Below are 24,898 nucleotides of genomic sequence, written 5' to 3' on the forward strand. Positions count from 1 at the left end.
GCAGACTATAAAAGAGAACCCAACCCAAAAAGTTTGGTTGATTAGTCTGTGGCATTCTGTTAAACTGTTGCTTATGGCGGTCTCTGTGAGCTTCTCAGCGACATTCAGCCAGCCAGGTATCCTGCCTGCAGTAGATGGAATGTGGCAATGAAACGCTGGCTGCGCGTGTCATAATAGGCTCTGAGCCTTTATATACCTGTGCACAGCAGCAGCCACCTTCAGTCTGCTGCTGGACAGCCAGCAGCAGCAGCAGCAGGAGAGGTATGTAATCAGGAGCCCTCCTGCTAAGGGTAGACAGCTGCTCGTTCCACCCCACCCCCCGCCTTAATTGGTTCTCCTCCCTTCCAACGGTGTTGAGGCGGGTGGGAACAGCAGGGGGTGAAGGTGCTGTGTTTAAAGAGGTGGAGTTATGCAGATCTAAAACGCGTGGATTGCAGCAGCAGCAAGCCGAAAAGTGCAGGCATGTAAGGGATCTAGAGGTTGACAACATGTCTTCTTAACGGGAGTCCAGGAGCTCATCTCCACAAATGGACTTTTCAGGATCCTTGGGTGGCTCCGTAGTTTGAAACCAATTCTGGTTATCGCTTCTCGGCCTTTTGGCTAATATCAAGTGTAGTATCTGTTCTTATCAGTTTAATATCTGATACGTCCCCTATCTGGGGACAATATATTAAATGGATTTTTAGAACAGGGAGATGGAAAAAGAGCTTGCTCTGTCCACTCCACGCATTGACCTGGTATTGCAGTATCTCCAGGACCGGTGCACCCCTTCTTTAATGCAGTTTCTAAAATCAGAAAGAATTGAATTCAATGTTTTTTGTTCATTTTGCTTGTTTGTCGGATTTTGGGATGGACTCTTTGGCTTTGCTTTTCTTCTCCTCATTGGATTTTTCATGTTCAAAGTTGCAGAAGCCAGATTACAAGCTCATTTTGGTTCAACTTCAGCAACTGTGCATTGCATTGCCATGTAATGTGATGCAATGCTATCTTTCTAGCTCTCCCTTTTTACTTCCTTTTGGATAAACAGACATATTAGGCAAGCATTTTGGAGCTTTCACCTAAATAACTACAGGTGGTGAGATAAGCTGCACAATATAATTGACCTTTCAGTATATTGTTGCACACACACCATCTATTTAGCAAATGCCCTTGTTATCAACAGCAGCCTTTTAAACTCACCTGAGCTAACAGGTATGTGCGCTGGTTACTCTGCTGCGCTTAAAATTTCTTTTTTGGTTTGCTACAATGCCTTTTCTGAAACGTTGTCTCCCTCTGCTGGAACACTGACTTCTTTCATTTAATGCCTGCAGACTATAAAAGAGAACCCAACCCAAAAAGTTTGGTTGATTAGTCTGTGGCATTCTGTTAAACTGTTGCTTATGGCGGTCTCTGTGAGCTTCTCAGCGACATTCAGCCAGCCAGGTATCCTGCCTGCAGTAGATGGAATGTGGCAATGGAACGCTGGCTGCGCGTGTCATAATAGGCTCTGAGCCTTTATATACCTGTGCACAGCAGCAGCCACCTTCAGTCTGCTGCTGGACAGCCAGCAGCAGCAGCAGCAGGAGAGGTATGTAATCAGGAGCCCTCCTGCTAAGGGTAGACAGCTGCTCGTTCCACCCCACCCCCCGCCTTAATTGGTTCTCCTCCCTTCCAACGGTGTTGAGGCGGGTGGGAACAGCAGGGGGTGAAGGTGCTGTGTTTAAAGAGGTGGAGTTATGCAGATCTAAAACGCGTGGATTGCAGCAGCAGCAAGCCGAAAAGTGCAGGCATGTAAGGGATCTAGAGGTTGACAACATGTCTTCTTAACGGGAGTCCAGGAGCTCATCTCCACAAATGGACTTTTCAGGATCCTTGGGTGGCTCCGTAGTTTGAAACCAATTCTGGTTATCGCTTCTCGGCCTTTTGGCTGAGACCAAGTGCTTCACAGCAGGAGGTTTCAGTTGAAGGGCACTCAGGTACCCCTCTCCTTGGCCTGGCAGGATCGTCCACTTCGGTGGGCTTCACCTGCCTGCTGCTATTAGGGAGAGGGATTAGTCCTAGGGTAACGGGCAGCGATCCCCCAGCCTTCAGGTGCTTTATCTCAAAGCTCTGAAGGCGCAGATTGCAGGCGGTTGCAATTTGCATTTTGTTGCGCCATACCATGGAGGTTGACTCCAACCTCGTGCCTCTATATGCGAGGCTTAAGAACACCATAAGGGTCCGCTTTACGGCTGGTGGTTCCGATATGCGGAATCTGGGATATGTAGTCCAGGACGTGCTTGAGAAACTGCTCCACGTCAGAACCAACGAAATCCTTTCTATCCAGGATTATCCTCGACGTGGAGATTATGATGTAACCTTTACTGGCGAAGGTATTTTCAAAGATGTTTTGTCCAGAGTTAAGTCGGTAGAAAATAGCCCTGGTCTAAAAGGGATTCAGATCATCGAGCACGTCCTGGATGAGGTAAAGATGGTGGTTGTGAAAATCTTCTCACCCTTCATAACAGCACCAGAGGTTATTTCCTTTTTGTCAGTTTATTTTAAAAGTGTGAAATTGATTGGGAAAGTGTTGAATGAGTTTAACATCTGGACCTCAAAATGGAAGTTTTTAGTAAAATGTGAAAGAGACCCTAAATTCCCTGGAGGTGTGAGACTTCCTCCAGCTCGATTTAAAATAGGGCAAACTAATGGGGATTTTTTTTTCTCAGGAATGCCACTTTTCTGTAGGTATTGTGGTCTCTATGGGCACTCTAAGGATAGTTGTGGTGCCACTTGTAGAAATTGTGCCAGTACTGAACATGACACAAAGGAGTGCCCAAATGAAAAAAAATGCTCTTTTTGTCGGACACCTGGTCATTTCTATTTTTCTTGCCCTCACAGGTTCAGAGAGGATGAACAAAAACAAAAGGAGAAGTCCAAGACATCCGGGAATGGACGGGCCAATCAGACCACCCCTCAGGAGGAGGAACAGCAACCTGGAGCCTCGGGAGGTGATAAGGGCGCTTCGACTAGTAACAATCCCTCCGAGTCAATGACAGGTAACTCACAGGAGCCCAGGAGCTGGCTGAAAGACCATAAGGAGGCTAAAAGGAAGGCTGAGAAAGATCATAAAGGGGCGGTCGGTAAGGCCAAAAAAGAACGCCAAAAGGCTGACACCGAGCCCAAAATTCCCACTGGGTCTCACGAGAGCGAGGGCGGTACGTGGCATTTGGTGAGGTCTCATAATAAGAAAAAGAATGGTTCCGTGGAGGTGGCTAATAGGGAGGAGATGGATACATCCCCTCACGGGGGTGTAGACTCTGGAATCCCGAGGTCCCGGGGCTCTGCTGCCCCAGGTGGGGCCCCGAACCTGGCTGCCTCCGGGGACTCTGAGGCTCCGCCATGTGCGCAGCCTGCCCCTGTGTTACGACCCTCTGCGGGTCAGCAGGGGAGTGCGGAGCCTCTCGGAGACCCACCTGACGAGGACCTAAATGGTCAGCCTATGGAGACCCAGTGTAACCTTTCTCACAATATCCTTCCGAGCTACACCCCAGTAGCGTCGGGTCTTAATTTAAGTGAATGTTCCTTCTCCGATGATGAAGACTCTTTGATAACGGTGGATTCAGAAGAGGGCGTTGGTGAAAGTCCAAGTGGTCTGATCCGTCCATCGGATAGGTAAAGTCCAGTTTTTGTTTCTTCCTAACCATTTGTTATGATGGCTGACATTAGTGGTGTTTCCCTCAATGTGAGAGGCATAGGATCCAAGACCAGAAGAGCTACTGTTTTACATTTTTTAACCTGTTTTACAGCTTCTGTGTTCTTTTTACAAGAATGTCATATCCCTCATAAGATTTCTTACAAAAAATATAAGGAAGAGTGGAAACATGGTCCATCGGTCTGGTCTGGATCAAATGCAACCGGATCAGCCGGGGTAGCTATACTTTTTAAGGGAAATGTGTCTATTGATTTTATCCAAGATATTTTACCGGGTCGTATTCTTTTAGTTAAGGCTTTTATTGATGGGACAAGATGGCAGTTTTTAAATTTTTATGGGTCACCTGATAAAAATGAAAGGGCTGATATGCTGGAAATTTTACCTTTATTTATTAACATTTCTGAACCTTTTATCCTGGCAGGTGATTTTAATTGTATTTTAAAAGGCGAAAGCCGACGCTCCGGTTCCGTGAGTAGAAATTATGACAAAACGTCTGGAATGTTAAGCAATATTATAAATGATTGTAAATTAACTGATGTGTATAAAGAATGTAACAAGGATAGCCCTATAGACGCTGGTTTCACCTGGAGCAATTCTACATGTAGCTCCAGGATAGATTTTGTTTTAGGTTCAGAAAAAATACTGCCAGTGAAATGTGAAGTTTTAACTAATATTCTCTCAGATCACAAGGTTTTATCTTTTAGAGTGAGGATTAATGGAAAGAAGAAATGTGGTAAGAAATCTTGGAAATTGAATGTGTCCCTTTTAAAAGATCCACAAATTTTATCGGATTTTATTGAGTTTTATGTAAACTGTAGAAAAAGGAAAAACCCCAATATTTCTTTTAGCTCCTGGTGGGATAGAATGAAAATAAGCATTAAAGATTTCTTTATTAAGAAAAGCATACAAAAAGCTAAAGAAAAGTTTGAGATCTATAATTTTCTTAATATCAGGTTACAGACATTGTACAAATTCAAAGACAATGGTCTGGATGTAGGTAATGATATATTGAGTCTTAAAGGAGAAATTTCAAAGTGGTTGGAACAAAAAGGAAAAGAACTGATTTTTCGTTCAAAGGTAAAACACGTAGAAGAGGATGAGACTTGTTCCAGGTATTTTTTTAAGAAAAACAAACAGGCGAAAACAATAATTGATAACATAGATGGAGATAATAATATCAACGTTATATTGGATAAGGTAAATGTCTATTTTAATGATCTTTTTAATGTAAAAACTGTAGACCATGATTTAATACACACTTTCCTGGGGGAGATCAAGTCCACCCTAGATGCTGATGCCCAAAGTTTTTTATCCCAACCTCTATGTGAGGAAGAGATTTTAGAAACCATGAAGAGTTTTAAAAATGGTAAAGTGCCGGGCCCTGATGGTATCCCCATAGAGTTTTATATAAGTTTTTATGATATTTTAAAAGATGATTTGTTTAATTTGTTTTCCGAAGTTTTTAATAATAAGGTTTTACTCAACTCATGGAAGAAAGGTGAGGTATCACTACTATACAAGAAAGGTGACAAAACGGATCTTAAAAACTGGAGGCCGATAACTCTTTTAAATAGTGATTACAAAATTATGGCTAAGATCTGTGCAAATCGGTTGAAAAAAGTGATACATAAAGTAATTCATGCAAATCAGGTATGCGGGGTACCTGGGCGTAGTATCTGGGACAATTTAAACCTGGTGAAAGATTGTATTGAAGATGTAAAAACCAGAAAGACAAAGATGTCAATCCTAGCGGTGGATTTTGAGAAAGCTTTTGACCGCGTGTCTCATTTTTATCTTTTTAAAGTTTTAGAAAAAATGGGCATTCCGGGTGGGTTTTTATTGTCTCTTAAAGCTTTTTATAATGATTGTACGAGTAAGATTTTAGTTAATGGTTTTAAAACAAAAGAGGTAGTTTTAAAATCAGGGGTGAAGCAGGGTTGCCCTTTGTCCCCCCTGCTTTTTATATGTGCTATAGAACCCCTTTTATGTACAATACGCCGGGATAAGCAAATATGTGGAGTACCCTTACCCGGAGGGAACAGTCTACAAGTTAAAGTTGTAAGCTATATGGATGATGTAGCAGTGTTTGGATGTGATGTACCTTCAATACAAAAAACGATAAGCCAAATTCAGTCTTTTTGTACAGTTTCCGTTTTTAAAATTAATCTTACTAAATGTAATATTTTAAATGTCGGGGGGATGAGTTTACATGATGTACCAATTGCAGTTACAGATTCCATTACTATTTTAGGTGTTTCTTTTAATGAATCTAATAATGGTTTTAATAGCTGGGATGCGGCAGCACAGAAAATTAATCAGAAAATCTGCATGTGGAATATGAGAAAGCTGTCAATGGAAGGTAAAGTTCTGATTGTAAAAATGGTGATATTACCTATCCTGTTATATCTTAGTTTGGTGTTCCCCCCTCCTACAAATTTGTTGAAACGAATTACAAAAGTATGTTTTACCTTTTTTTGGGGCTCAAAAATGGAGAAACTCAAAAGAGAAATTGTGACAAAGCCAAAGGTTAAAGGTGGGAAAGATTTCCCTGTTTTAGATAAGTTTCTTTTAATACATTTTTTCTGTTTCTGTTTTAAAACCCTTTTTAAAGATAATTACCTTTCCTATTTTATGCGTTTTAACATTGGTTTTCTCATGAGAAGGTTTGGTTGGTTTGAAACGGTTTTATCCTTTCCTTATGCTTTTAACCTACCTGCACATTATGAGATTTTAAAGAAAATTATTCTTGATTTTAATTTGAATAAGAAACAGACAGGGGATCTATGTAACAGCAAGACACTACTCAAACAAATTAGTACTGATGTGACGTTGTGTGATATTGAACGTTATGATGATGACAAAACTGTACACATATGGAAAATGATTAACGCCCCTTATCTTTTTAATGTACAGAAAGACATGTCTTGGAGCTGCGCACACCACTGTCTTCCTTGCCGGGCATTCCAGTACAGAAGAGGTTTTGTGAGGTCTGCCATCTGCCCAAGAGAAGGTTGTCAAGAAGAAGAGACAGTGAAGCATCTTTTATGGACTTGTGCTTTTGCTAAAGAGTTCTGGAGAAGATTAATCCCCCTGCTGGAGAAAATGGTGGACCTCAAGGACTTTAATTTTGCATCAGTGTTATATGGTCTTCTGGAATGCCCAACAATGGACCAAAAAATAATGGCGTGGAAGACAGTGAATTGTGCCAAGATAGCGCTCTGGAATGCTAGAAATATTGCTGTTTTTAAACATGAAATGTTACCAGTAGATGATGTTTTAGCCTTTTGTAAAAGTGAAATGTACATATACTATTTATTGGACAGGAAAAAGAATGTAACATTGGCAGGCAAATGGCTTTTTAACCTATGGAATATTTGAAGTCTTGTAAATTTTGCTGTGATGGAATTTTTATTTTTCTTTGAAGTCCCGAAAGTGTAATGTGGATGTAATGGTTTTATTTCTGTAATTTGTTAAATTTTAAATAAACGGTTTTTATCCCCATGTGGGGGATAGCCAAATTAAAAAAAAAAATCTGTTCTTATCAGTTTAATATCTGATACGTCCCCTATCTGGGGACCATATATTAAATGGATTTTTAGAACAGGGAGATGGAAAAAGAGCTTGCTCTGTCCACTCCACGCATTGACCTGGTATTGCAGTATCTCCAGGACCGGTGCACCCCTTCTTTAATGCAGTTTCTAAAATCAGAAAGAATTGAATTCAATGTTTTTTGTTCATTTTGCTTGTTTGTCGGATTTTGGGATGGACTCTTTGGCTTTGCTTTTCTTCTCCTCATTGGATTTTTCATGTTCAAAGTTGCAGAAGCCAGATTACAAGCTCATTTTGGTTCAACTTCAGCAACTGTGCATTGCATTGCCATGTAATGTGATGCAATGCTATCTTTCTAGCTCTCCCTTTTTACTTCCTTTTGGATAAACAGACATATTAGGCAAGCATTTTGGAGCTTTCACCTAAATAACTACAGGTGGTGAGATAAGCTGCACAATATAATTGACCTTTCAGTATATTGTTGCACACACACCATCTATTTAGCAAATGCCCTTGTTATCAACAGCAGCCTTTTAAACTCACCTGAGCTAACAGGTATGTGCGCTGGTTACTCTGCTGCGCTTAAAATTTCTTTTTTGGTTTGCTACAATGCCTTTTCTGAAACGTTGTCTCCCTCTGCTGGAACACTGACTTCTTTCATTTAATGCCTGCAGACTATAAAAGAGAACCCAACCCAGAAAGTTTGGTTGATTAGTCTGTGGCATTCTGTTAAACTGTTGCTTATGGCGGTCTCTGTGAGCTTCTCAGCGACATTCAGCCAGCCAGGTATCCTGCCTGCAGTAGATGGAATGTGGCAATGGAACGCTGGCTGCGCGTGTCATAATAGGCTCTGAGCCTTTATATACCTGTGCACAGCAGCAGCCACCTTCAGTCTGCTGCTGGACAGCCAGCAGCAGCAGCAGCAGGAGAGGTATGTAATCAGGAGCCCTCCTGCTAAGGGTAGACAGCTGCTCGTTCCACCCCACCCCCCGCCTTAATTGGTTCTCCTCCCTTCCAACGGTGTTGAGGCGGGTGGGAACAGCAGGGGGTGAAGGTGCTGTGTTTAAAGAGGTGGAGTTATGCAGATCTAAAACGCGTGGATTGCAGCAGCAGCAAGCCGAAAAGTGCAGGCATGTAAGGGATCTAGAGGTTGACAACATGTCTTCTTAACGGGAGTCCAGGAGCTCATCTCCACAAATGGACTTTTCAGGATCCTTGGGTGGCTCCGTAGTTTGAAACCAATTCTGGTTATCGCTTCTCGGCCTTTTGGCTAAGATCAAGTGTAGTATCTGTTCTTTTAAGAACACAAGAGCTACGATCTACACTTGACGAGAGCGATCGAACTCGGAAGGAGAAGAGCTTCGGAGCCCAGCTGACATCGGAGAAGGAAGGCGGATATCGGTGAGAGGAAGAAGCTCTAAAGAATCCAGAAGAAGACGAAGACTCGGAGAAGAATCGGGCTGTCCTGTGGAATCTTCGAGGAAGAAAATCATCGAGACAAAGACCTTTCGGGGAATTTGTCCAGAACACGACGGGAGAAGAATCTGCATAGCTCCACCCATTCCGGGAAGAGTTCCAGATCCAGCTCCAAGAAGTAACTGCAGGAGGAAAGCCATGGCAAGCGCTGCGAGGAAGGCCGAAAAGAAGAGCCTGGAGCAGGGGACAGCCAGGAGGGCCCAGCCAGGAGCCGATTCTGACCCCAAGGACTCTGCCTCCACGACTGGCCAGCAGAAGGGACCCCAGAAGCCCCGCCACGAAGCTCCAGCCCTGGAGCCATGGATGCGGCAGACGGTGGCCCTGAAGCTGAAGGAAGTGGATGGGAGGGTGCCGGACATGTCCTCGGACGTGTTCTGCCAGAAGATGCTGCTGGATCGAGGCTTCTCCAGGTCGGACACCCTCAGCATCCAGACCTTCTTGACGGGGATCTTCTTCGTCACCTTCGCCACTGTGAACACCTGCAGGAGGTTCTGGGAAATGGTAAGCGCAAAAGGACCGGATAATTCTTTCTCTGCCTTTACAGGTAGCTGCCCTATCCAGAGGGACGAAAGGAGGATCACGGTCTCCAACCGCAACCCGCACACCCCAGGCCAAGACATCTGTACCTTCCTGAGACGCTGCTGTTTGGTTGTGAAGGAACCCTCTCACATCCTGAATGGACTCGGCATCTGGACAGGTAAGTGGTCGGTGACCGTTAGACTTCACAGGGACCTGGCGTACTCAGACGGACTTCGGCACCTGCCCCCGACATTCTCCCTGGGCAACTCCTACGGCCTCATCTATTACCCGGACATGCCGCGGAACTGCAGGAGATGCGGCAAGAACGGCCACGAGATGAAGGACTGCAAGGAGGATGCCTGCAGGATTTGTCGAGTGACGGGACACAGCTCGAAGGACTGCCCGAAGAAGACGTCCTGCAACCTGTGTGGGCTGGCGGCTCATCTGTACAAGGATTGCCCCAAGCGTGAGAGATCCTGGGCATCGGTGGTTGCGACGACCCCAGCTACGGAGGACAAGGCCCCGACGACCAGGCCTGTGAAGGTCAAGGACGCGACGACCAAGGCCCCAGCGGCCAAGGCCGAGACGACCAAGGCCAATGCGGTCAAGGAGTCGGTGGCCAAAGCCCCAGCGACGGTCCCAGCAGCTCCGAAGCAGAAGAAAAAGTCAAAGGAGGGTAAGAGTTCTGTCACCCCTCTCTCGATCCCTCCCCCTGCCACCCCCGTCCAATCCCCCCCCACCCCGGCCACCCCTGCTGAGGATTCCACTTCCTCTTCCTCCTTCCCCTACTCCTCAGCAGGTGTCCTTTCCCCTGCCCCGGCAGCCACTCTCCCTCCCCAGACCATGGTAGCGGTGGAATTAACCTTTCCTCCACCCGCCGCTATCTATTCCGAGGAGGATTTTCCTCTTCTTGTCTCCCCAGTTCCAACCCGGGGAAAGAGGAAGGTGGAGGACAGCCCTGCTACTGAATCCTCCAAAAAGAAGATTCTGGATTTCGTAGGCGAAAAGGAGGATACCCTCCCTGAGCCAGAAGAGATGGAGCACATGGTTGAGACCCTGGTGGCCGAGCCAGAAGAGGAGGAACTGGTGGTCGCCGAGATCGAGGCCGCGCTGCTTGACCAGATGGAGGAAGAGGGCCTGCTGGTGATCCCGTCACCAGCAGTCAACACCGACGAGGGACCACCCGACCGGAGTGGTAACTAAGGTGTATTGCCTGCGCTAACTTTTTCTTTTTTCCCTACATGATGGCTAATATTAACTTATTTTCCATTAATGTCAGGAGCATCAAGGACAAGTTCAGACGTCAGACTATTTATGCCTTCCTTACTTCCCAGTTGTGTGATGTTTATATGTTGCAGGAATGTTCCCTTCCCTCCTCTAGGTCCTTCAAACATCTGGCCAGGGAGTGGTCCCACGGTCCATCCTACTGGTCCGGTGGGGGTGACTGCAAGTCTGCGGGGGTCGCAATTCTGATCAGGGGGGGCGCATTCACGCTTGAGTCCGTCCAGGAGCTCATCTGCGGCAGGGCTCTTGTTGTAGATGGCAACTGGGCGGGAGAACCTGTCAGGTTCATCAACGTGTATGCGTCCCCACTGAAGAATGAGCGTTTGGAGCTTTTCCAGACCCTGCGGCTTCAGCTTGCCACCACCAGGACCTTAGTGATGGCCGGGGATTTCAACTGCCCCATCGAGGAGGATGGTCGTAGTTCTGGCACATCTGCCAAGTTGGACATCACGTCCAAGCTGCTCATCGAGATGGTAACCGAGGCCTCTCTTCAGGACGTGGTGGGCTCCATGGGGAGAGGCTCCACGAACTATTCGTGGAGCCGACCCGATGGCTCACTCCGCTCCAGGATTGACTTTGTGTTCACCTCTCGGGCAGTCAGGCAGAGTAGGCACTCGATGGTCTCCTGCTTCTTCTCCGACCACAGAGCCATTCACTTACAAGGTGTCCTCGGCGACGGTTTTCCGTCCGGGCCCGGCTCCTGGAAGCTGAATTGTGCTCTGCTGGCTCAGGATGAAGTCGTGGAGGAGCTGAGAGCAGCCTACGCAATGTGGCAGTCCTACAAGGGTAGCTTCCAAACAGTCTCTGATTGGTGGGAATATGTTAAACTTGAGTTTCGCTGTTTCTTTCAGGCCAAGGGTCGACAACAGGCGTGTGAGAAGAGGAGGGACTTCAGAGGGCTGCAGCGCGAGCTGCGGTCGCTGCAGGACCTTCTTCGCTGCGGCTGGGACGTGAGGGAGGAGCTGGAGGAGACCAAGAAGAGCCTGAAAAGGCACTTTGAGGAGGAGTCCAAGCGAATCGTCTTCCGTTCCAAAGTGGAGAATCTGGAGAAGGGTGAGAAATGTAACTCATTCTTTTTCAGGAAACTTCATGCCGGTCACACGCCCCTGAACGAGCTGCGAGACGAGAGCGGAAACATGCGACGTGGGAAGGAGGACGTGATGAGGGTCGTCAGCGACTTCTACAGCGAACTCTACTCCCACAAGACTACCGACCCCGACGCTGCTGATAAGTTCCTGTCAGGTATCACTAACCATCTTGATCCTGCAGGCACGGCAGCCTTGGACAAACCTCTGATGGTGGGCGAATTGCTCTCTGCCGCTAAATCCTTTAGGACCGGCAGGACCCCGGGCAGTGATGGTCTTCCAGCGGAGCTCTATGTAGCGCTGGGAGACCTCATCTGTCCGGACCTGTTGGACCTGTACGAGGAGATGGTGGTGGAGGGTAGAATGCCTCCATCTTTGAGGGAAGGAATGGTCACGATCCTGTACAAGCGGAAGGGAGAGAGGTGCGACCTGAGGAATTGGCGTCCCATCACTCTGCTCAACGTGGACTACAAGATCCTGGCCAAGACGATGGCGACACGACTTAAGACGGTGATCGGACGGATCATCCACCCGGACCAGACCTGCGGCATCCCTGGACGTCGCATCGCAGACAGCCTCGCTCTCGTGCGGGACACGGTCGAGTACATCAAGGTCCGCCGCGCACACGCGGCCCTGGTCTCCTTGGATCAGGAGAAGGCCTTCGACCGGGTTTCCCACGAGTTCATGGGCCGAGCTCTGCACCGGTTAGGTTTGGGTAACATGTTTTGTTCGTATGTCCGTCTGATGTATTTTGATATCCACAGCTCGGTGTTGGTGAACGGCTGGAAGACTGACCCCTTCCCTGTCCTCTCTGGGGTCAGACAAGGCTGCCCTCTATCACCTCTTCTTTTTGTTTGTGTTATAGAACTCTTCGCAGAGGCTATCCGGCAGAATGGAGAGATCAGAGGGATCACCGCACCGGGTCCGGGACGACACGAGGTCAAGTGCTCGCTCTACATGGACGACGTCACCGTCTTCTGCGCTGATCGTGGTTCAGTCGACGCCCTCGTCCAGACGTGTGAGAGGTTCGGCCGGGCTTCAGGGGCCAAAGTCAACTGCAGGAAGTCGGAAGCCATGTTCTTCGGGGATTGGCAGCCGGCCTCCTCCGCCCCCTTCCCCTTCAACATTCAACCGGATTTCCTCAAGGTGCTGGGAGTCTGGTTCGGGAAGGAAGGAGCGGCCCTCAAGTCCTGGCAAGAACGCTTGGCCAAGGTGAAGCAACGGATCGGACTCTGGAGCCTCAGACACCTCACTTGTGAGGGTAAGGCACTCGTCCTGCGTAATGAGGTCCTGCCCGTCTTGCAGTACACGGCGCAGGCCTGGCCCCCACACGTCACTGTGTGCAGGGCCATTACCAGGACAGTGTTTCACTTTGTCTGGGGATCCAAGATGGACAGAGTCAGGCGGGCCGTCATGTACAAGGAGCCTCGCAAGGGTGGGAAGGGCGTTCCAGATATCCCCACCCTCCTGCGATCCTCTTTTGTGTGTGATTGTGTCCGCCGGACTTTGCAAGTCAAGAATGGCTCCGCGGGCAGGTCCATGTCTCGCTTCTTCCTGCTTCCTCTTTGGAGGCGACTCGGCTGGGACAAGTGGGACAGCTCCTTCCCCTACAACTGGACGACGCCATGGTTCTACGGAGACGTCGTTCGATTTGTGGGGGAGCATCAACTGGAGGGACTCAAGCCCGACTTGTGGAAGCCCAAAACTATCCACAAGCTAATCAGAGCCAAGGATGACGTGGAGAACATCACAGGACTTCACCAGGACACGCTGGAGACTGTGTGGACAAATGTGTCGTCTGACAGGCTGACCAACGGGCACAAGGACTTGTCGTGGATGGCGATTCAGGGCGGACTGCCCGTCCGGTCATTCATGCATGCCCGGAACCTGTGCAAGACCCGGTACTGCCCAAGGTGCCCCTTCGTGGAGGAAACATCTTTGCACACTTTTTGGGACTGCGGATTTGCACAGCACCTATTGACTGCACTTGAGGACGACCTGAGGAACTCTGTCCCCAGGGCGAGCCTATCGCACCATTCTGTGCTTTATGGACTCTTCCCTGGGGTTCATACCGTCGGAGCCATCCAGGAGGCTTGGCGCCTTATGAACTGCTTCAAGGATGCCCTTTGGGTCGCCAGGAACCGGCTCATCTTGAGGAGGGAGAGGATGTCCATCCAGGACTGCCGCAGGCTGATCCACAGCCTGCTCAGAGACTATTCCATCATGGACGGTCCGGAGGACGAGGATGAGGAATAAACCCCTCCTCCCCCTCTCCCCTTATGTGTCTTGTCTTTCAATAAAGCTTCGGGCCTGTGATTTTCCCCTCCCCATCCCCTTTTTCCCAATCCCTATCCCTTATCACGGTTCGTCGTACTGTATTGATTGATATGCTTTTTCTTTCAGATTGAGTGTTTTGTGTAGCATAGGGGTGTGATGTGTCTAGTTAGTGCGTCATATCCTCATGCTATGTAAATATGATGTAGAATTCTGTGTGTACTGGGCTGCGGCACTGTACACTGTCTGTTAACTTATTTTTTGTGCTAATAAAAGATATATTCAATCAAAAAAAATCTGTTCTTATCAGTTTAATATCTGATACGTCCCCTATCTGGGGACCATATATTAAATGGATTTTTAGAACAGGGAGATGGAAAAAGAGCTTGCTCTGTCCACTCCACGCATTGACCTGGTATTGCAGTATCTCCAGGACCGGTGCACCCCTTCTTTAATGCAGTTTCTAAAATCAGAAAGAATTGAATTCAATGTTTTTTGTTCATTTTGCTTGTTTGTCGGATTTTGGGATGGACTCTTTGGCTTTGCTTTTCTTCTCCTCATTGGATTTTTCATGTTCAAAGTTGCAGAAGCCAGATTACAAGCTCATTTTGGTTCAACTTCAGCAACTGTGCATTGCATTGCCATGTAATGTGATGCAATGCTATCTTTCTAGCTCTCCCTTTTTACTTCCTTTTGGATAAACAGACATATTAGGCAAGCATTTTGGAGCTTTCACCTAAATAACTACAGGTGGTGAGATAAGCTGCACAATATAATTGACCTTTCAGTATATTGTTGCACACACACCATCTATTTAGCAAATGCCCTTGTTATCAACAGCAGCCTTTTAAACTCACCTGAGTAACAGGTATGTGCGCTGGTTACTCTGCTGCGCTTAAAATTTCTTTTTTGGTTTGCTACAATGCCTTTTCTGAAACGTTGTCTCCCTCTGCTGGAACACTGACTTCTTTCATTTAATGCCTGCAGACTATAAAAGAGAACCCAACCCAAAAAGTTTGGTTGATTAGTCTGTGGCATTCTGTTAAACTGTTGCTTATGGCGGTCTCTGTGAGCTTCTCAGCGACATTCAGCCAGCCAGGTATCCTGCCTGCAGTAGATGGAATGTGGCAATGGAACGCTGGCTGCGCATGTCATAATAGGCTCTGAGCCTTTATATACCTGTGCACAGCAGCAGCCACCTTCAGTCTGCTGCTGGACAGCCAGCAGCAGCAGCAGCAGGAGAGGTATGTAATCAGGAGCCCTCCTGCTAAGGGTAGACAGCTGCTCGTTCCACCCCACCCCCCGCCTTAATTGGTTCTCCTCCCTTCCAACGGTGTTGAGGCGGGTGGGAACAGCAGGGGGTGAAGGTGCTGTGTTTAAAGAGGTGGAGTTATGCAGATCTAAAACGCGTGGATTGCAGCAGCAGCAAGCCGAAAAGTGCAGGCATGTAAGGGATCTAGAGGTTGACAACATGTCTTCTTAACGGGAGTCCAGGAGCTCATCTCCACAAATGGACTTTTCAGGATCCTTGGGTGGCTCCGTAGTTTGAAACCAATTCTGGTTATCGCTTCTCGGCCTTTTGGCTAAGATCAAGTGTAGTATCTGTTCTTATCAGTTTAATATCTGATACGTCCCCTATCTGGGGACCATATATTAAATGGATTTTTAGAACAGGGAGATGGAAAAAGAGCTTGCTCTGTCCACTCCACGCATTGACCTGGTATTGCAGTATCTCCAGGACCGGTGCACCCCTTCTTTAATGCAGTTTCTAAAATCAGAAAGAATTGAATTCAATGTTTTTTGTTCATTTTGCTTGTTTGTCGGATTTTGGGATGGACTCTTTGGCTTTGCTTTTCTTCTCCTCATTGGATTTTTCATGTTCAAAGTTGCAGAAGCCAGATTACAAGCTCATTTTGGTTCAACTTCAGCAACTGTGCATTGCATTGCCATGTAATGTGATGCAATGCTATCTTTCTAGCTCTCCCTTTTTACTTCCTTTTGGATAAACAGACATATTAGGCAAGCATTTTGGAGCTTTCACCTAAATAACTACAGGTGGTGAGATAAGCTGCACAATATAATTGACCTTTCAGTATATTGTTGCACACACACCATCTATTTAGCAAATGCCCTTGTTATCAACAGCAGCCTTTTAAACTCACCTGAGCTAACAGGTATGTGCGCTGGTTACTCTGCTGCGCTTAATATTTCTTTTTTGGTTTGCTACAATGCCTTTTCTGAAACGTTGTCTCCCTCTGCTGGAACACTGACTTCTTTCATTTAATGCCTGCAGACTATAAAAGAGAACCCAACCCAAAAAGTTTGGTTGATTAGTCTGTGGCATTCTGTTAAACTGTTGCTTATGGCGGTCTCTGTGAGCTTCTCAGTGACATTCAGCCAGCCAGGTATCCTGCCTGCAGTAGATGGAATGTGGCAATGGAACGCTGGCTGCGCGTGTCATAATAGGCTCTGAGCCTTTATATACCTGTGCACAGCAGCAGCCACCTTCAGTCTGCTGCTGGACAGCCAGCAGCAGCAGCAGCAGGAGAGGTATGTAATCAGGAGCCCTCCTGCTAAGGGTAGACAGCTGCTCGTTCCACCCCACCCCCCGCCTTAATTGGTTCTCCTCCCTTCCAACGGTGTTGAGGCGGGTGGGAACAGCAGGGGGTGAAGGTGCTGTGTTTAAAGAGGTGGAGTTATGCAGATCTAAAACGCGTGGATTGCAGCAGCAGCAAGCCGAAAAGTGCAGGCATGTAAGGGATCTAGAGGTTGACAACATGTCTTCTTAACGGGAGTCCAGGAGCTCATCTCCACAAATGGACTTTTCAGGATCCTTGGGTGGCTCCGTAGTTTGAAACCAATTCTGGTTATCGCTTCTCGGCCTTTTGGCTAAGATCAAGTGTAGTATCTGTTCTTATCAGTTTAATATCTGATACGTCCCCTATCTGGGGACCATATATTAAATGGATTTTTAGAACAGGGAGATGGAAAAAGAGCTTGCTCTGTCCACTCCACGCATTGACCTGGTATTGCAGTATCTCCAGGACCGGTGCACCCCTTCTTTAATGCAGTTTCTAAAATCAGAAAGAATTGAATTCAATGTTTTTTGTTCATTTTGCTTGTTTGTCGGATTTTGGGATGGACTCTTTGGCTTTGCTTTTCTTCTCCTCATTGGATTTTTCATGTTCAAAGTTGCAGAAGCCAGATTACAAGCTCATTTTGGTTCAACTTCAGCAACTGTGCATTGCATTGCCATGTAATGTGATGCAATGCTATCTTTCTAGCTCTCCCTTTTTACTTCCTTTTGGATAAACAGACATATTAGGCAAGCATTTTGGAGCTTTCACCTAAATAACTACAGGTGGTGAGATAAGCTGCACAATATAATTGACCTTTCAGTATATTGTTGCACACACACCATCTATTTAGCAAATGCCCTTGTTATCAACAGCAGCCTTTTAAACTCACCTGAGCTAACAGGTATGTGCGCTGGTTACTCTGCTGCGCTTAAAATTTCTTTTTTGGTTTGCTACAATGCCTTTTCTGAAACGTTGTCTCCCTCTGCTGGAACACTGACTTCTTTCATTTAATGCCTGCAGACTATAAAAGAGAACCCAACCCAAAAAGTTTGGTTGATTAGTCTGTGGCATTCTGTTAAACTGTTGCTTATGGCGGTCTCTGTGAGCTTCTCAGCGACATTCAGCCAGCCAGGTATCCTGCCTGCAGTAGATGGAATGTGGCAATGGAACGCTGGCTGCGCGTGTCATAATAGGCTCTGAGCCTTTATATACCTGTGCACAGCAGCAGCCACCTTCAGTCTGCTGCTGGACAGCCAGCAGCAGCAGCAGCAGGAGAGGTATGTAATCAGGAGCCCTCCTGCTAAGGGTAGACAGCTGCTCGTTCCACCCCACCCCCCGCCTTAATTGGTTCTCCTCCCTTCCAACGGTGTTGAGGCGGGTGGGAACAGCAGGGGGTGAAGGTGCTGTGTTTAAAGAGGTGGAGTTATGCAGATCTAAAACGCGTGGATTGCAGCAGCAGCAAGCCGAAAAGTGCAGGCATGTAAGGGATCTAGAGGTTGACAACATGTCTTCTTAACGGGAGTCCAGGAGCTCATCTCCACAAATGGACTTTTCAGGATCCTTGGGTGGCTCCGTAGTTTGAAACCAATTCTGGTTATCGCTTCTCGGCCTTTTGGCTAAGATCAAGTGTAGTATCTGTTCTTTTAAGAACACAAGAGCTACGATCTACACTTGACGAGAGCGATCGAACTCGGAAGGAGAAGAGCTTCGGAGCCCAGCTGACATCAGAGAACGAAGGCGGATATCGGTGGGAGGAAGAAGCTCTAAAGAATCCAGAAGAAGACGAAGTCTCGGAGAAGAATCGGGCTGTCCTGTGGAATCTTCGAGGAAGAAAATCATCGAGACAAAGACCTTTCGGGGAATTTGTCCAGAACACGACGGGAGAAGAATCTGCATAGCTCCACCCATTCCGGGAAGAGTTCCAGATCCAGCTCCAAGAAGTAACTGCAGGAGGAAAGCCATGGCAAGCGCTGCGAGGAAGGCCGAAAAGAAGAGCCTGGAGCTGGGGACAGCCAGGAGGGGCCAGCCAGGAGCCGATTCTGACCCCAAGGACTCTGCCTCCACGACTGGCCAGCAGAAGGGACTCCAGAAGCCCCGCCACGAAGCTCCAGCCCTGGAGCCATGGATGCGGCAGACGGTGGCCCTGAAGCTGAAGGAAGTGGATGGGAGGGTGCCGGACATGTCCTCGGACGTGTTCTGCCAGAAGATGCTGCTGGATCGAGGCTTCTCCAGGTCGGACACCCTCAGCATCCAGACCTTCTTGACGGGGATCTTCTTCGTCACCTTCGCCACTGTGAACACCTGCAGGAGGTTCTGGGAAATGGTAAGCGCAAAAGGACCGGATAATTCTTTCTCTGCCTTTACAGGTAGCTGCCCTATCCAGAGGGATGAAAGGAGGATCACGGTCTCCATGCGCAACCCGCACACCCCAGGCCAAGACATCTGTACCTTCCTGAGACGCTTCTGTTTGGTTGTGAAGGAACCCTCTCACATCCTGAATGGACTCGGCTTCTGGACAGGTAAGTGGTCGGTGACTGTTAGACTTCACAGGGACCTGGCGTACTCAGACGGACTTCGGCACCTGCCCCCGACATTCTCCCTGGGCAACTCCTACGGCCTCATCTATTACCCGGACATGCCGCGGAACTGCAGGAGATGCGGCAAGAACGGCCACGAGATGAAGGACTGCAAGGAGGATGCCTGCAGGATTTGTCGAGTGACGGGACACAGCTCGAAGGACTGCCCGAAGAAGACGTCCTGCAACCTGTGTGGGCTGGCGGCTCATCTGTACAAGGATTGCCCCAGGCGTGAGAGATCCTGGGCATCGGTGGTTGCGACGACCCCAGCTACGGAGGACAAGGCCCCGACGACCAGGCCTGTGAAGGTCAAGGACGCGACGACCAAGGCCCCAGCGGCCAAGGCCGAGACGACCAAGGCCAAAGCGGTCAAGGAGTCGGTGGCCAAAGCCCCAGCGACGGTCCCAGCAGCTCCGAAGCAGAAGAAAAAGTCAAAGGAGGGTAAGAGTTCTGTCACCCCTCTCTCGATCCCTCCCCCTGCCACCCCCGTCCAATCCCCCCCCACCCCGGCCACCCCTGCTGAGGATTCCACTTCCTCTTCCTCCTTCCCCTACTCCTCAGCAGGTGTCCTTTCCCCTGCCCCGGCAGCCACTCTCCCTCCCCAGACCATGGTAGCGGTGGAATTAACCTTTCCTCCACCCGCCGCTATCTATTCCGAGGAGGATTTTCCCCTTCTTGTCTCCCCAGTTCCAACCCGGGGAAAGAGGAAGGTGGAGGACAGCCCTGCTACTGAATCCTCCAAAAAGAAGATTCTGGATTTCGTAGGCGAAAAGGAGGATACCCTCCCTGAGCCAGAAGAGATGGAGCACATGGTTGAGACCCTGGTGGCCGAGCCAGAAGAGGAGGAACTGGTGGTCGCCGAGATTGAGGCCGCGCTGCTTGACCAGATGGAGGAAGAGGGCCTGCTGGTGATCCCGTCACCAGCAGTCAACACCGACGAGGGACCACCCGACCGGAGTGGTAACTAAGGTGTATTGCCTGCGCTAACTTTTTCTTTTTTCCCTACATGATGGCTAATATTAACTTATTTTCCATTAATGTCAGGAGCATCAAGGACAAGTTCAGACGTCAGACTATTTATGCCTTCCTTACTTCCCAGTTGTGTGATGTTTATATGTTGCAGGAATGTTCCCTTCCCTCCTCTAGGTCCTTCAAACATCTGGCCAGGGAGTGGTCCCACGGTCCATCCTACTGGTCCGGTGGGGGTGACTGCAAGTCTGCGGGGGTCGCAATTCTGATCAGGGGGGGCGCATTCACGATTGAGTCCGTCCAGGAGCTCATCTGCGGCAGGGCTCTTGTTGTAGATGGCAACTGGGCGGGAGAACCTGTCAGGTTCATCAACGTGTATGCGTCCCCACTGAAGAATGAGCGTTTGGAGCTTTTCCAGACCCTGCGGCTTCAGCTTGCCACCACCAGGACCTTAGTGATGGCCGGGGATTTCAACTGCCCCATCGAGGAGGACGGTTGTAGTTCTGGCACATCTGCCAAGTTGGACATCACGTCCAAGCTGCTCATCGAGATGGTAACCGAGGCCTCTCTTCAGGACGTGGTGGGCTCCATGGGGAGAGGCTCCACGAACTATTCGTGGAGCCGACCCGATGGCTCACTCCACTCCAGGATTGACTTTGTGTTCACCTCTCGGGCAGTCAGGCAGAGTAGGCACTCGATGGTCTCCTGCTTCTTCTCCGACCACAGAGCCATTCACTTACAAGGTGTCCTCGGTGACGGTTTTCCGTCCGGCCCCGGCTCCTGGAAGCTGAATTGTGCTCTGCTGGCTCAGGATGAAGTCGTGGAGGAGCTGAAAGCAGCCTACGCAATGTGGCAGTCCTACAAGGGCAGCTTCCAAACAGTCTCTGATTTGTGGGAATATGTTAAACTTGAGTTTCACTGTTTCTTTCAGGCCAAGGGTCGACAACAGGCGTGTGAGAAGAGGAGGGACTTCAGAGGGCTGCAGCGCGAGCTGCGGTCGCTGCAGGACCTTCTTCACTGCGGCTGGGACGTGAGGGAGGAGCTGGAGGAGACCAAGAAGAGCCTGAAAAGGCACTTTGAGGAGGAGTCCAAGCGAATCATCTTCCGTTCCAAAGTGGAGAATCTGGAGAAGGGTGAGAAATGTAACTCATTCTTTTTCAGGAAACTTCATGCCGGTCACACGCCCCTGAACGAGCTGCGAGACGAGAGCGGAAACATGCGACGTGGGAAGGAGGACGTGATGAGGGTCGTCAGCGACTTCTACAGCGAACTCTACTCCCACAAGACTACCGACCCCGACGCTGCTGATAAGTTCCTGTCAGGTATCACTAACCATCTTGATCCTGCAGGCACGGCAGCCTTGGACAAACCTCTGATGGTGGGCGAATTGCTCTCTGCCGCTAAATCCTTTAGGACCGGCAGGACCCCGGGCAGTGATGGTCTTCCAGCGGAGCTCTATGTAGCGCTGGGAGACCTCATCTGTCCGGACCTGTTGGACCTGTACGAGGAGATGGTGGTGGAGGGTAGAATGCCTCCATCTTTGAGGGAAGGAATGGTCACGATCCTGTACAAGCGGAAGGGAGAGAGGTGCGACCTGAGGAATTGGCGTCCCATCACTCTGCTCAACGTGGACTACAAGATCCTGGCCAAGACGATGGCGACACGACTTAAGACGGTCATCGGACGGATCATCCACCCGGACCAGACCTGCGGCATCCCTGGACGTCGCATCGCAGACAGCCTCGCTCTCGTGCGGGACACGGTCGAGTACATCAAGGTCCGCCGCGCACACGCGGCCCTGGTCTCCTTGGATCAGGAGAAGGCCTTCGACCGGGTTTCCCACGAGTTCATGGGCCGAGCTCTGCACCGGTTAGGTTTGGGTAACATGTTTTGTTCGTATGTCCGTCTGATGTATTTTGATATCCACAGCTCGGTGTTGGTGAACGGCTGGAAGACTGACCCCTTCCCTGTCCTCTCTGGGGTCAGACAAGGCTGCCCTCTATCACCTCTTCTTTTTGTTTGTGTTATAGAACTCTTCGCAGAGGCTATCCGGCAGAATGGAGAGATCAGAGGGATCACCGCACCGGGTCCGGGACGACACGAGGTCAAGTGCTCGCTCTACATGGACGACGTCACCGTCTTCTGCGCTGATCGTGGTTCAGTCGACGCCCTCGTCCAGACGTGTGAGAGGTTCGGCCGGGCTTCAGGGGCCAAAGTCAACTGCAGGAAGTCGGAAGCCATGCTCTTCGGGGATTGGCAGCCGGCCTCCTCCGCCCCCTTCCCCTTCAACATTCAACCGGATTTCCTCAAGGTGCTGGGAGTCTGGTTCGGGAAGGAAGGAGCGGCCCTCAAGTCCTGGCAAGAACGCTTGGCCAAGGTGAAGCAACGGATCGGACTCTGGAGCCTCAGACACCTCACTTGTGAGGGTAAGGCACTCGTCCTGCGTAATGAGGTCCTGCCCGTCTTGCAGTACACGGCGCAGGCCTGGCCCCCACACGTCACTGTGTGCAGGGCCATTACCAGGACAGTGTTTCACTTTGTCTGGGGATCCAAGATGGACAGAGTCAGGCGGGCCGTCATGTACAAGGAGCCTCGCAAGGGTGGGAAGGGCGTTCCAGATATCCCCACCCTCCTGCGATCCTCTTTTGTGTGTGATTGTGTCCGCCGGACTTTGCAAGTCAAGAATGGCTCCGCGGGCAGGTCCATGTCTCGCTTCTTCCTGCTTCCTCTTTGGAGGCGACTCGGCTGGGACAAGTGGGACAGCTCCTTCCCCTACAACTGGACGACGCCATGGTTCTACGGAGACGTCGTTCGATTTGTGGGGGAGCATCAACTGGAGGGACTCAAGCCCGACTTGTGGAAGCCCAAAACTATCCACAAGCTAATCAGAGCCAAGGATGACGTGGAGAACATCACAGGACTTCACCAGGACACGCTGGAGACTGTGTGGACAAATGTGTCGTCTGACAGGCTGACCAACGGGCACAAGGACTTGTCGTGGATGGCGATTCAGGGCGGACTGCCCGTCCGGTCATTCATGCATGCCCGGAACCTGTGCAAGACCCGGTACTGCCCAAGGTGCCCCTTCGTGGAGGAAACATCTTTGCACACTTTTTGGGACTGCGGATTTGCACAGCGCCTATTGACTGCACTTGAGGACGACCTGAGGAACTCTGCCCCAGGGCGAGCCTATCGCACCATTCTGTGCTTTATGGACTCTTCCCTGGGGTTCATACCGTCGGAGCCATCCAGGAGGCTTGGCGCCTTATGAACTGCTTCAAGGATGCCGTTTGGGTCGCCAGGAACCGGCTCATCTTGAGGAGGGAGAGGATGTCCATCCAGGACTGCCGCAGGCTGATCCACAGCCTGCTCAGAGACTATTCCATCATGGACGGTCCGGAGGACGAGGACGAGGACTAAACCCCTCCTCCCCCTCTCCCCTTATGTGTCTTGTCTTTCAATAAAGCTTCGGGCCTGTGATTTTCCCCTCCCCATCCCCTTTTTCCCAATCCCCATCCCTTATCACGGTTCGTCGTACTGTATTGATTGACATGCTTTTTCTTTCAGATTAAGTGTTTTGTGTAGCATAGGGGTGTGATGTGTCTAGTTAGTGCGTCGTATCCTCATGCTATGTAAATATGATGTAGAATTCTGTGTGTACTGGGCTGCGGCACTGTACACTGTCTGTTAACTTATTTTTTGTGCTAATAAAAGATATATTCAATCAAAAAAAATCTGTTCTTATCAGTTTAATATCTGATACGTCCCCTATCTGGGGACCATATATTAAATGGATTTTTAGAACAGGGAGATGGAAAAAGAGCTTGCTCTGTCCACTCCACGCATTGACCTGGTATTGCAGTATCTCCAGGACCGGTGCACCCCTTCTTTAATGCAGTTTCTAAAATCAGAAAGAATTGAATTCAATGTTTTTTGTTCATTTTGCTTGTTTGTCGGATTTTGGGATGGACTCTTTGGCTTTGCTTTTCTTCTCCTCATTGGATTTTTCATGTTCAAAGTTGCAGAAGCCAGATTACAAGCTCATTTTGGTTCAACTTCAGCAACTGTGCATTGCATTGCCATGTAATGTGATGCAATGCTATCTTTCTAGCTCTCCCTTTTTACTTCCTTTTGGATAAACAGACATATTAGGCAAGCATTTTGGAGCTTTCACCTAAATAACTACAGGTGGTGAGATAAGCTGCACAATATAATTGACCTTTCAGTATATTGTTGCACACACACCATCTATTTAGCAAATGCCCTTGTTATCAACAGCAGCCTTTTAAACTCACCTGAGCTAACAGGTATGTGCGCTGGTTACTCTGCTGCGCTTAAAATTTCTTTTTTGGTTTGCTACAATGCCTTTTCTGAAACGTTGTCTCCCTCTGCTGGAACACTGACTTCTTTCATTTAATGCCTGCAGACTATAAAAGAGAACCCAACCCAAAAAGTTTGGTTGATTAGTCTGTGGCATTCTGTTAAACTGTTGCTTATGGCGGTCTCTGTGAGCTTCTCAGCGACATTCAGCCAGCCAGGTATCCTGCCTGCAGTAGATGGAATGTGGCAATGGAACGCTGGCTGCGCGTGTCATAATAGGCTCTGAGGGTTTATATACCTGTGCACAGCAGCAGCCACCTTCAGTCTGCTGCTGGACAGCCAGCAGCAGCAGCAGCAGGAGAGGTATGTAATCAGGAGCCCTCCTGCTAAGGGTAGACAGCTGCTCGTTCCACCCCACCCCCCGCCTTAATTGGTTCTCCTCCCTTCCAACGGTGTTGAGGCGGGTGGGAACAGCAGGGGGTGAAGGTGCTGTGTTTAAAGAGGTGGAGTTATGCAGATCTAAAACGCGTGGATTGCAGCAGCAGCAAGCCGAAAAGTGCAGGCATGTAAGGGATCTAGAGGTTGACAACATGT

General features: G+C 49.0%; 6 non-coding genes and 2 pseudogenes across 6 annotated transcripts; all 8 read left to right on the plus strand.

Moving 5' to 3' along the window:
• Positions 1-580: 580 nt before the first annotated feature.
• Positions 581-771, plus strand: LOC141196136 (U2 spliceosomal RNA). Its single transcript, XR_012268701.1, has one exon. It is a non-coding gene; the product is annotated as a U2 spliceosomal RNA (small nuclear RNA).
• Positions 772-7,167: 6,396 nt separating this feature from the next.
• LOC141196308 (U2 spliceosomal RNA) lies at positions 7,168-7,357 on the plus strand. The gene has a single exon (XR_012268863.1). It is a non-coding gene; the product is annotated as a U2 spliceosomal RNA (small nuclear RNA).
• Positions 7,358-8,472: 1,115 nt separating this feature from the next.
• Positions 8,473-8,550, plus strand: LOC141196448 (U2 spliceosomal RNA; annotated as a pseudogene).
• Positions 8,551-14,114: 5,564 nt separating this feature from the next.
• On the plus strand, positions 14,115-14,309 carry LOC141196265 (U2 spliceosomal RNA). The gene has a single exon (XR_012268827.1). It is a non-coding gene; the product is annotated as a U2 spliceosomal RNA (small nuclear RNA).
• A 1,114-nt stretch (positions 14,310-15,423) lies between these two features.
• LOC141196738 (U2 spliceosomal RNA) lies at positions 15,424-15,614 on the plus strand. Its single transcript, XR_012269135.1, has one exon. It is a non-coding gene; the product is annotated as a U2 spliceosomal RNA (small nuclear RNA).
• A 1,115-nt stretch (positions 15,615-16,729) lies between these two features.
• On the plus strand, positions 16,730-16,920 carry LOC141196739 (U2 spliceosomal RNA). Its single transcript, XR_012269136.1, has one exon. It is a non-coding gene; the product is annotated as a U2 spliceosomal RNA (small nuclear RNA).
• A 1,115-nt stretch (positions 16,921-18,035) lies between these two features.
• Positions 18,036-18,113, plus strand: LOC141196454 (U2 spliceosomal RNA; annotated as a pseudogene).
• Positions 18,114-23,676: 5,563 nt separating this feature from the next.
• On the plus strand, positions 23,677-23,871 carry LOC141196266 (U2 spliceosomal RNA). Its single transcript, XR_012268828.1, has one exon. It is a non-coding gene; the product is annotated as a U2 spliceosomal RNA (small nuclear RNA).
• The last annotated feature ends 1,027 nt before the right edge of the window (positions 23,872-24,898 follow it).

This window comes from Phyllobates terribilis, unplaced genomic scaffold (genome assembly GCF_046119375.1).
Source record: "Phyllobates terribilis strain yellow unplaced genomic scaffold, ASM4611937v1 Scaffold_74__1_contigs__length_7073193, whole genome shotgun sequence".
In the NCBI taxonomy this organism is placed as follows: domain Eukaryota; kingdom Metazoa; phylum Chordata; class Amphibia; order Anura; family Dendrobatidae; genus Phyllobates; species Phyllobates terribilis.